This window comes from Diabrotica virgifera, chromosome 7 (assembly GCF_917563875.1).
Source record: "Diabrotica virgifera virgifera chromosome 7, PGI_DIABVI_V3a".
Taxonomy (NCBI): Eukaryota; Metazoa; Arthropoda; class Insecta; order Coleoptera; family Chrysomelidae; genus Diabrotica; species Diabrotica virgifera.
This window is the reverse complement of record NC_065449.1, coordinates 204,713,653-204,726,329: the sequence shown is the minus strand read 5'-3', so window position 1 is coordinate 204,726,329 and position 12,677 is coordinate 204,713,653.

The following is a 12,677-nucleotide window of genomic DNA, read 5'->3' as shown; positions in this document are numbered from 1 at the left end:
AAAATGGTGTTCAAAATATCTCCAACAAATACATGTACCATTTTTCAAATCGGTAGCGTAGAACTACTCCGAGATCCATCTGAGGGTGTAATTTTCCATTCTTCATGGAGAGTGGCTTGCAAGCCTGTTTTTCAGTTTCAAAATGTAATTCGTTACATTTTTGACGAATTTACCAAATTTTACACCCGCGGTGTTACTATAATAGTTTTGGCTAATTTTGTGTCCTTACTCCTAGCATTAATCCTCCCCTGTTTTAAATGTAGAAGGGTAGCATGTCACTGGCCCCCCAGGCCAATCTAGACGGGTGGGGGCAGTACAAACAAAATAAGGGCGATACAATCCGATACTAACGTAGTACAAACAAACATACCCATTCCGGACCCCCATATCAAAAAAGGTGGGGATGGCATGTCACCAGCCCCTCCAGGCAGATTTAAAAGGGTGGAGGAAGTACAAAAGAATGAAGGATGATACAATCCAGTACTAACGCAGTACAAACGAAATAGCCTATTTTCGACTTTCAGAAGGCAAAAAGTGCAGAGTAGAGGGTAGCATGTCACTGGCCCCCCCAGGCCAATCTAGACGGGTGGGGGCAGTACAAACAAAATAAGGACGATACAATCCGATACTAACGCAGTACAAACGAACATACCCATCCCGGACCTTCAGATCGAAAAAGGGGGGGATGGCATGTCACCAGCCCCTCCAGGCAGATTTAAAAGGGTGGGGGCAGTACAAACGAATGAAGGGTGATACAATCCAGTACTAACGCAATACAAACGAATGAACCTTTTTTTGACCCTCAAATCGAAAAAGGGGGGGATGTCATGTCACCAGCCCCTCCAGGCAGATTTAAATGGGTGGGGGCAGTACAAACGAATGAAGGGTGATACAATCCAGTACTAACGCAGTACAAACGAAATAGCCTATTTTCGACTTTCAGAAGGCAAAAAGTGCAGAGTAGAGGGTAGCATGTCACTGGCCCCCCCAGGCCAATCTAGACGCGTGGGGGCAGTACAAACAAAATAAGGACGATACAATCCGATACTAACGCAGTACAAACGAACATACCCATCCCGGACCTTCAGATCGAAAAAGGGGGGGATGGCATGTCACCAGCCCCTCCAGGCAGATTTAAAAGGGTGGGGGCAGTACAAACGAATGAAGGGTGATACAATCCAGTACTAACGCAATACAAACGAATGAACCTTTTTTTGACCCTCAAATCGAAAAAGGGGGGATGGCATGTCACCAGCCCCTCCAGGCAGATTTAAAAGGGTGGGGGCAGTACAAACGAATGAAGGGTGATACAATCCAGTACTAACGCAATACAAACGAATGAGCTTTTTTTGACCCTCAAATTGAAAAAGGGGGGGCTGGTGACATGGACCTCTAAATATTGTTTTTGAAAAACGATAATCGCCTATAAACGTTGCAAACAGTTACATCCACAGCCACACTCCTGAAATGGGTTTTAATCAATGGGTAGGGCACGACCAGTACGAAACGAATAATATCAACTGCACCGCAAACTTTTCATATTCCGCATGAATCACAACAATGTGAGTGAGGTCTCCAAGATCAAGGTACTGTTTCTTAGTAACTGTTACATGCTTTATTACATTACAAAAAGGAAAAATCATGTTAAATTCAAATTAATCTAGTCAAGCACTCTTTATACGGACGTCTAGATGTTAAGGAAAGTGAAAATAAAGCCATGATAGATGGATGTACGTGCATGATTAAGTATGAGACCACCGCTAGCTGTTTAGTCCAATCAAATTAGATAATTTCTTTCGATAAGCTTACAAATTAAGTTTCGGAACCGGATGAAGATGCTATTATTATAGAGCGGGCTGTATCGTTGCCCCCGTAAGCGAAATCATTCCGATTCTATTTTTTTGCACAAACTTACTCAAAAAGAGGTCCTTATAACAAATCCACAGGGTGCCAGGCGCACGCGGTGCCGTGGTCAAAAAATTGTTTTTCTACAACCGTGTTAAAAATGCAATTTTTAGCACTTCATACGAGCGTTAAAAATGCCACATTAAGGCACTAGTGCTTTAAAATATTTTTAAGGCACTGCAGTTCGTATTGACCGTATCGGCAATTTTGATGTAATGTCAAAAAAATATAAAAATGGAATGTCAGTCAAGTTCAAGTAAAAGTTTTTGTAGATATTGTCCTGTAATTACGTTTGTAGAAAAAATATTGTATGATATGCGTGTTAAAAAGTACATTTTTAAGGCACTCATGTGAATTGCAGAACTCGCTGTCGCTCATTTTGCAAACTTTCACATGCGTGCCTTAAACGTGTACTTTTTAACACTTATATCATAAATAACTATTACACACTTTTTTTAACAAATTCACAAAAATAATTTTTTTATTTCGAACAATTTTTTTTTAGATAATTTTGGTCATTCTAAACAAAAAAGGTCTCTTGTCATTTTTCTCTAAAATTGATTGTTGTCGAGTTACACGCGATTTAAAATTTGAAAAATGCGAAAATGGCCATTATAACTCGATTAAAAATTATTATTATGAAAGTCAAAAAGTGACCAAATCAAAGATTAAAATCCCTCTTTCAAGATCCTGAAGAATTTTTTGTGATTATTTTATTACAAAGCTGTTATTTTTAATTATTAACAATTAGCTCTATAGTCCAGGCTGTATCGTCGCCCCCGTTTGCGAAATTATTCTGATTCGATTTTTTTGCACAAACTTACTCAAAAAGAGTTTCTTATAACAAATCCACAGGGTGCCAGGCGGTGCCGTGATCGAAGAATTGTTTAAACACTTTTTTTAACATATTCACAAAAATAATCTTTTTATTTCGAACAATTTTTTTAGATAATTTTGGTCATTCTAAACAAAAAAGGTCTCCTGTCATTTTTCTTTAAAATTGATTGATCTCGAGTTACACGCGATTTAAAATTTGAAAAATGCGAAAATGGCCATTTTCAAGGCTTAATAACTCGATTAAAAATTATTATTATGAAAGTCAAAAAGTGACCAAATCAAAGTTTAAAATCCCTCCTTCAACATCCTGAAAAAATTTCTGTCATTATTTTATTACAAAGCTGTTGTTTTTAATTCACAACATTTAGCGCTATAGTCCAGGCTGTATCGTCGCCCCCGTTTGCGAAATTATTCTGATTCGAGTTTTTTGTACAAACTTACTCAAAAAGAGGTCCGTAACAAATCCACAAGGTGCCAGGCGGTGCCGTGGTCGAAAAATTGTTTAAACGAACAATTTTTTTTAGATAACTTTGATCGTTCTAAACAAAAAAGGTATCCCGTCATTTTTCTCTAAAATTGATTGTTGTCGAGTTACACGCGATTTAAAATTTGAAAAATGCGAAAATGGCCATTTTCAAGGCTCGATTAAAAATTATTATTATGAAAGTCAAAAAGTGACCAGATCAAAGTTTAAAATTCCTACTTCAAGATCCTGAAGAAATTTTTGTCATTATAATAATATACGTTTATTCAAATCAATAGTTATTACAATAATTTACAATTTCAGTTTACTTACAATAAAATAAACGTAAAAACAAGTCTTAAAAGCATAAACATGCTTGTTGACTTAACCAGTCTAATATTGACAGGTTTATGTTTATTGTTTTTTTTACAAATCATTATTTTATTTTTACAGTTTCTAATCTAATTTCTATGTTTTTTTTTATCTAGTATAATTTAAATTTATTAAATTGTTACACAACTCCCTTTTTTCTTTTACCCAAGCAGTAACTAATTTTTTATACAAATAAACATTTTTGATATTTTTAAAATTTATGGGCAATTGATTGTATATTCTTGGAGCAAAATATGTAATTGACCGTTGCGTGATTGTTTTTAAAGTATGAAGACATTCGACATTAAATTTTCTTCTTGTTTCATAATTTGACACTTTTACTTTAAGAGGAATTTTATCTTTATGAATATTTTTAAGTAGCTCTAAGCAGTACAATTGCCGAACATCAAGAACCTGAGTTTCATGAAAAATTTGGTCTGAGGTATATGTTTTTCGTTTTCCATATATTAGTTTAAGAAACCATTTCTGAGTTATTAAAAAACATTAGAGAAAAAACATTATTTTATTATAAAGCTGTTATTTTTAAATATTAACAATTAGCGCTATAGTCCAGTCTGTATCGTCGCCTCCTTTTCCGAAATTATTTCGATTAGAATTTTTTGCAGAAAGTTACTCAAAAAGAAGTCCTTATAACATATCCATAGGGTGCCAGGCGGTACCTTGGTCGAAAAATTGTTTAAACAATTTTTTTTAAAAAATTCACAACAATAATTTTTTTCGAACAATTTTTTTTAGATAATTTCGGTCGTTCTGATTACAAAAGGTCTCTATTAGGCCTTACGGTAATAGTCTAGGCGCCAGCTAGGTTATCGTGGACTCTTCAACTTTGATGGATCCTTCCAAGTTTTTTAAAAATATTTTGGATGCTGATTACGAATTTCGAGGATGGATTTCAATCCGAGTGGTCAATAAATTGTTATAAACAATTTAGTTGTTTATAAATTGTTTGTAAGGCTCTAGCTCATAAACTAAAAGAGTCAAAAAGCTGACTGTGTCCCACCAGTACAAATAAATTAAGTTTATTCATCCTCTGTACAAAAGGACATAAAATTTTTACGTTGATACATCATTTTAGTACTTGTTTACAAGTTATTAAAACTGAACGTGTTGGAAGGATTAAATTATTAATTTAGCAGAATATGGTTATGGATAAAAGACGATTAATCAAACGTAAAATTTTGTTATGAGCATCGTAAGTGAATAATACGGATGTATAAATATTATAAAAGATGTTACATATTATTTTGATAAATGTCTTATGTGTGAGAAAACCATAACAAGATGAGATGCCGAATTGGTTAACTTTGTGTTTTGACCCTCTCAATAATATTTTATTCAGTTCTAAAAGAATCATACTGGTTTTGGTCTACAAGGATCTACAGACCGAGCTAGTCTCGTAAATTCCACGGCTTCGATCCACACTTCACGCAACCGTATTTGCGTACTTGTGTTTCGAGTTGTGTGGTCGTGCGCTGGTCGAGTGGAGTTATAATTTACCAAATTTAAATATAATCGTTTCTCTACTGATTCATAATAATATACTATAATATAATATATTAAACTTTTTAATATTTCTAATATTATTAAAGTTTTTAACATTGTATTTTAATATAATTTTTTTTATTAATAATAATTACCTAAAATATAAGTATTGCACCTAGTTCAAAAAAAGTACAAGATAAATACCGCGGTTTTTCATATGAAAATGCAAAGCAAAATATACAATTTGCAGAGTAAATGCTTGTTTTTTTGATAAAATAATAGAAATTGTATGTAGGTAGGTAGCTCAACTTTTTGAACAAAAAAACAACACTGTAGTAAAATGTATTGTAGAAGGAAAACGATGCATTTAAACTCTTGTGGATGAGGGGTTAAATATACTTTTATACTTTTTCTTAAAATTCGTTAGTCATCAATTTTTTGCAGCATATCTCGCTTAGTTTGAACGTAATCGACATTTAATATTGCATATTTGAAAGAACTTTTCAAGCACAATAAAAGGTATTGGTAGCATTATACACCTAAAATCGACCATTTTTCTGTTATTTCAAGTTGAATACACTGATTTGAGCATGCACCAAAAAAAACAAACTCTTTTTACCTACCATATCTCTTTTTGTGTTATAACTAGAAGATTGAAGAAGGAAAAAATCTCTTTGATTTTTATGAGCTACAAAAATGTTTTATATACTTTTTTTAGTTAGATGCATTGTTTTTAAGGTATTCGCAAAAAACCGTTTGAAAAGGTGTTATATTTCAATGAAAATGGCCAATTTTCGACCACGAATAACTCAAAAAGTATTTAGTTTTCGAAAAAAAATTATAGAACAGTTTTTACTTAGAATTATGTTTTCTAGCAACTTACGTAGTTGTTTAACCAAAAAATTTTCCACCCCCGAGGAGTGGGAACCGCCCCCAAGACAAAAGCACACATCGGCATAGGGTAGACTTTGAATAAGGAGATATTTTCAGGCTATTCCTAAAATTTCATTAAAATCCATGCAATAGGATGGAATTCGGAGGTAATAACCTGTTCTTGCTCTCATTGATTGCCCTATAGACCAGGGCGCATCTGTAAAAATATTAGTACATTTGGACGTTGAGAGGTGACTCAATTTTTTTTTGAAGAAATTGCTTGAAAATAAATCCAATAATAATATTTGAGTTATCCTCCCTCTCAAAAAGGTTCGGAACATTGTTTAAATAATCAAAATGTCAAAAAATTCAGGAAAAATTCGATTTTTTTCTTGGTTCTTTGATTATAACTTTAAAAGTATTCATTTTCGAGAAAAGTTGTACTGACATAAAAGTTGCGTAATTAAATATCCTACAATATAGAATTGATTAAAAATTTTAAAAATAGTCACCCTAGTTGCAAAATAGCAATAATTGCGAAAAAAACCATACAAAAACAAGTATTCGCATTTTACGTTTTTCAACCATTTATGCTACATTTAGGACCTTCATATTTCACCCTGAAAAATTATATGATACTTTAAAACAATGCTGTAAATTTCATTAAGATCCGTTCAATAGATTTTGCAAAATAAATTTTGCAATCCAGCCTTCGTAAAAAAAATTCATTTTTTCAAAATGTTACAGGACTGAAAATAAAGCTGATAGCAAGCTGAAAATTTGTTTTCTTATAGAAGTGTACTGTACCTTTCATTTTCAATTTTGCAAAATTAAAATTGATTAACACCACGGCGTCAGGAATTTTTTTAAATAAACATTAATTATTGGTGCTACGCGCAGGACAGCGGATAGTTTGCTCTGATTGGGCATTCCAATGTTCTTTGATAATGATTGATACATTTTAATTTTTATTACATTTCGATATAAATAAATAAATTTGTTTATTGCAAAATAATAACACATACTCTATCCTTTGAAATAACACTTTTATTAGCAAAAACTTTCTTTGTTCATATATTTTAACTTAAATAATAAAAGTTTATTATTTTTAAACATATGCAATTGTTTAAACAATATTTAACAAAAAATAGTAAAATTAGTTTGATTTTTGTTGAATTAAAATATTAAAATACAACAAAATATAGAGTAAGAAAATAATATATTAGATAAAGATTGGAAGAAATTTTGGTGGAAATCAACTTATGTGAATCGAGCACCGCTGTCCTGCGCGTAGCACCAAAAATTATTGTTTATTTCAAAAATTTTCTGACGCCGTGGTAATTAATCGATTTTAATTTTGAAAATTGCAAATGAAAGATACAGTACACTTCTATAAGCAAACAAATTTTCAACTTGCCATCAGCTTTATTTTCAGTCCTGTAACATTTTGAAAAAATGAATTTTTTTTGCGAAAGCTGGATTGCAAAATTTATTTTGCAAAATCTATTACACCGATCTTAATGAAATTTACAGTATTGTTTTACTGTATCATAAAGTTTTTCTGGGTGAAATATGAAGTTTCTAAGTGTACCATAAATGGTTGAAAAACGTAAAATGCGAATACTTGTTTTTGTATGGTTTTTTCGCAATTATTGCTATTTTGCAACTAGGGTGACTATTTTTAAAAATTTTAACCAATTCTATATTGTAGGATATTTAATTACGCAACTTTTATGTCAGTACAACTTTTCTCGAAAATGAATAGTTTTAAAGTTATAGTCAAAAACCCAAGAAAAAAATCGAATTTTTCCTTCATTTTTTGACATTTTGATTATTTAAACAATGTTCCGGACCTTTTTGAGAGGGAGGATAACTCAAATATTGTTATTTGATTTATTTTCAAGCAATTTCTGCAAAAACATTTGAGTCACCTCTCAACGTCCATCTCAAAACAGATGGGCCTTGGACTACTATAATAGTACTTTCATCTTATTGAAGGCACTTCTGGCCATCTCAATGCGTCGATTTATTTCAAGGCTACGATCCCATGATTGTTTCTAGCGTTGTTTATTGTAGTGTCAAAAATATCACCAGGTTGGATACGGATATAATAAGATGATTCGTATACACAAATGACAAATATCACAAATTCTCTTTCAAGTTGCTCTTGACGTGTTAGATCCGTTCAAACCTGAGAATTCAGAAGGCAACACAGTAATAGTTATTTTCCTAACAAGTGCAGAAAGTCATTCTTTTCCGCACGCGAGTGCAGTTTGCCGAACGACGCGAAGCGGGAGTTCGGCAAGCAGTCGAGTACGGAAAAGAGACTTTCTGCAAGAGTTAGGAACAATATTTTTTCTAAGAGTCTTTAAAAAATTACCAAATCTTGATCAATTAATTTAATTAATATGATTATTTCATTCATAGAAAATTCTGACCAATAGAAAGCTACAGAAATCTGAATTAAATCGATAATTTTTGATAATCTCCCGTCGTTAAGTATATTACGTCAGATGCCCTTCGTTGCTACGAAAAAATACATTCAGTGACATTAATGACAATTAAGTTTTAAAAATTATAAAAGTGATGACTTTCAATCGTCAAATATTTATAAAAACTGTGTGTTTAATGGTACTTACATAAATAAATTACAATAAAATTTTGGTTTTGAACAGTTTTATTCATGAAATAATCGCAACAAATTGCACTCGACCTCTGAAATTAATATAGAATTTCTGCTCTCGTGACACTGACATAATTTCACTCGCCTTCGGCTCGTGAAATTTAAACTGTCAAAGTGTCACTCGGGAAAAATTCAATAATTTCAGAGCTCTTGTGCAATTACTACTGAAAATACATACACAAATTAATTCTTTGACAAGGTTGTCAAAATCAAACTTTCAATATAATTAGTTAGCATGACGACGATCTTGGTTTCATGACGATGATTCAAAACGACTGTTGTTGTCTACCGATTTGACTTTCGAATATTATGTCAAAATAATTTTATTTCATCGAATTGTCGCGTTAATTTCATTAAAACAGGAACACAATAAGATATATTTGAAATAAATTAGTAAATAATATCTAAATATTAGTTTATTGCATGTATTATAATTACTTTAAGGCCATATTAACATATCTAAATTAACACGCGTGCGGAAAAGTAAAAACCGCGTGCGGAAAAGTAACACGCGTGCGGAAAAGTGAAACTTTCTAAACTAAAATGCGTGCGCGAAAGTAGACATTTTTGCACGCTCGTAGAAAAAATTTATTACACAACAAAGCAAAGATTTACGTACGTCCTTTTATAGATTCCGTGACAAAGTATCGTTACCGAATTTTATTCATACCGAGATGAAAAAAATCCAGTTGTGTAAAACGTTCGTGCGGACGATAACTGTGTGGTGAGTTGTAAATATGCCAAAAAATCTACATGATCCTTATCGGGGTGTAATGGATGGATTTTGTTCTGGCTTCGGTATTTAGCGACTTATTTATGTCGTGAGGAAATGGTATTCACCCCAATCTGACCCGCTTAAATTAACCTCTCAAGGCTTCCTGAGTCGTTGGGTGTCGAGAAAATTCGCCCAATCACGCTAGATTTACAACTTGATTTATCAGGTTTATATTCAGATATTTAACGGAGAGCATATCGTATACTAAACTATGTTTACTGGGTTTTAGCACAAATAAATTGTACCGGGTGTCCTAATAAGAATGGCTCTCGGCCATATCTCAGGAACCGTTTATAGTACAGCTTTGAGAAAAAAATATTTATAACAAAAGTTGCATCGGGAAAAACCTGAAAATTATTTTCATAATTGTAGGTCCACCGCTAGAGGGCGTAATTGAATATCAAAAATTAAAAAATCAAATTTTTACAAAATTTACCTAATGAAAGTACACTGGGAATCCAATCATCGTATTCTTCATAAAATTCTGCGCATATTTGATTTCACAAGTTTAAGTCTACCTTTGCAAATAAGAGGTGGGGGTGAGTGGGAACCTTCTTATGAAAAAATGGCTGTAAGTCCGATTCTGCTCAATCGAATTTTGCATACTTGGTCTTGTTGAAAACAGCTCTTTTTCGTCAATGTAAGTGTCTTATTTTCGAACTAGCCTAATAAGTAATATGCAAGCTAGGAGGTGTTATTTAATTATTTTCAGAAATCTAGTTTTCTTTGGAAAATATTAAATGCAAGTATGCATTTTTAATCCTGTATTACAAAATTAGACCAAATTAGCAACATAATACCGAAAACCGCATGTCGATACCTTTTTAATATCTCCAGATATCTTAAGAAATGTGTAAATTTTAAACAACTGTTACTGTCACCGGTAAACGAGGTTAAGGAAAAGTAGTGTGCTATGGAAAAAACAAATAAACATTTTCCAGATGTAAACGTATATAATTTATTAAAACAACAATAAGACAAACAACACTATAAAATATAGCAAAGAAATAAAAGCAACTACTTACTTAGTCTTAGTGACTGCCTAAATGGTCAAATTGTTGCCCATCATTTTCGATGCAAGCATTTACTCTTTCAAGAGTAAATTGAATGGCAACAGATTTAACTGCTTTAGACTTTTATTTATGGGGACGGATTAAATATCTTGTTTTTGCCGCTTGGCCCACTACTCGAGAAAACATGGTCTAGAACAGCGATACTCAACCTTTTTCTTTTCTGGGCCACATAGTAGCCATGGCAACAGCTTGCGGGCCGCAATCAGTGTGTTTCATTGGGAAACGGGAATACTTAAATGGTGAATAGAGGTAAATGAGGCGGTTCTAGACATACTGAATTTATTGCCCCAACGATTTTTATAACCGAGTTAAAGGGTGTTTTACCGATTTTGCCCATTTTTTCTGGACCCATAACTTTGGAACAGCCTTGTATATTTTTTTGAGATTTGGTACACATATGTCACATTTAGAACCCAAACCGCCCAACTACCAATCACAAGAAAAATCCAGACCCGGATTAAACATAATTATAAATTCATTTTGACCTTGAAATAACATCCTGTATATTGAAATTTTCAAAACTCGTTTGCACATTTAAAGAGAGCACAAAAAACTAATTTTAATGGTTCGCTTCTATCTTTTGTGCAGAAAATTTAATGACTTTAATTTAGAAATTATGTCAGAATTTTTAAGAACTTGATACTCGAACTTGCAAAACAAAAATATCGATATAATTTCAAAATTAATGTCATTAAATTGTCTGCGCAAAAATTTGAAGCGAGCAATTAAACTTAGTTTTTGTGCTCTTTTCAAATGTGCTAACGAATTTTGAAAATTTTGATATACAGGGTGTTGTTTCAAAGTCAAAATTTAAATTTTTTTTTGTTAATCCGGACCTGAATTTTTCGTGTGATTACTAAATGAGTCGTTGCAATGTAGTAAATAAGTATTGATTATTTTTAAAATAGGTATGTGTTCACTAACTTTAATAATTTATTATTAAAAGTTAATAATGCCTGCTTTTTAATCAGATTTCTTAAAAATTTCAATATAATTTCAAAATTAAAGTCATTGAATTGTCTGCCTCACGCACAAACACGCCTCAAACACATCGGCACACTATCAAATAATTTGAAAAATACGTGAAATTTAATAAATAATCTGATCGTTTACAGGGCCCTTTAGTTAGCCTTCGGGCCGCATAAAAACGCTAGAGGGCCGCATGCGGCCCGCGGGCCGCAGGTTGAGTATCACTGATCTAGAATCTAGAGAATACGAAACGCCATTCAAAGCATTGCGAAAGCAGAAATTGAGACTGCTGTTCAATATACTCTTGAAAGAGTAAATGCTTGCATCGAAAATGATGGGCAACAATTTGACCATTTAGGTCGTCACTAAGTAAGTAGTTGCTTTTATTTCTTTGTTATATTTTATAGTGTTGTTTGTCTTATTGTTGTTTTAATAAATTATGTAAGTTTACATCTAGAAAATGTTTCTTTGTTTTTTCCATAGCACACTACTTTTCCTTAACTCCGTTTACCGGTGACATTAACAGTTGTTTAAAATTTACAAATTTCTCAAAATATCTCGAGATAGAAAAAAGGTATCGACATGCGGTTTTCGGTATTATGTTGCTAATTTGGTCTAATTTTGTAATACAGGATTAAAAATGCATACTTGTATTTAATATTCTCCAAAGAAAACTAGATTTCCGAAAATAATTAAATAACGCCTACCAGCTGGCATATTACTTATTATGCTATTTCGAAAATAAGACACTTACATTGACGAAAAAGAGCTGTTTTCAACAAGACCAAGTATGCAAAATTCGATTTAACAGAACCAGACTTACAGCCATTTTTTTCATAAGAAGGTTCCCACTCACCCCCACCTCTTATTTGCAAAGGTAGACTAAAACTTGTGAAATCAAATATGCGCAGAATTTTATGAATTTTGATTTTTTAATTTTTGATATTCAATTACGCCCTCTAGCGGTGGACCTACAATTATGAAAATAATTTCCAGGCTTTTTCCGAGGCAACTTCTATTATAAATATTTTTTCTCAAAGCTGTACTATAAACGGTTCCTGAGATTTGGCCGAGAGCCATTCTTATTGGGACACCCGGTACAGCGTACAAAGTTAGCAGATACTTCTAACATTTTTTATTGTAGTAAATGAAATTTAAAAACCTGGGATAGCTCATCGTACACACATCTTCTTCTTTAGGTGCCGTATCTGTTGTATTCAGACG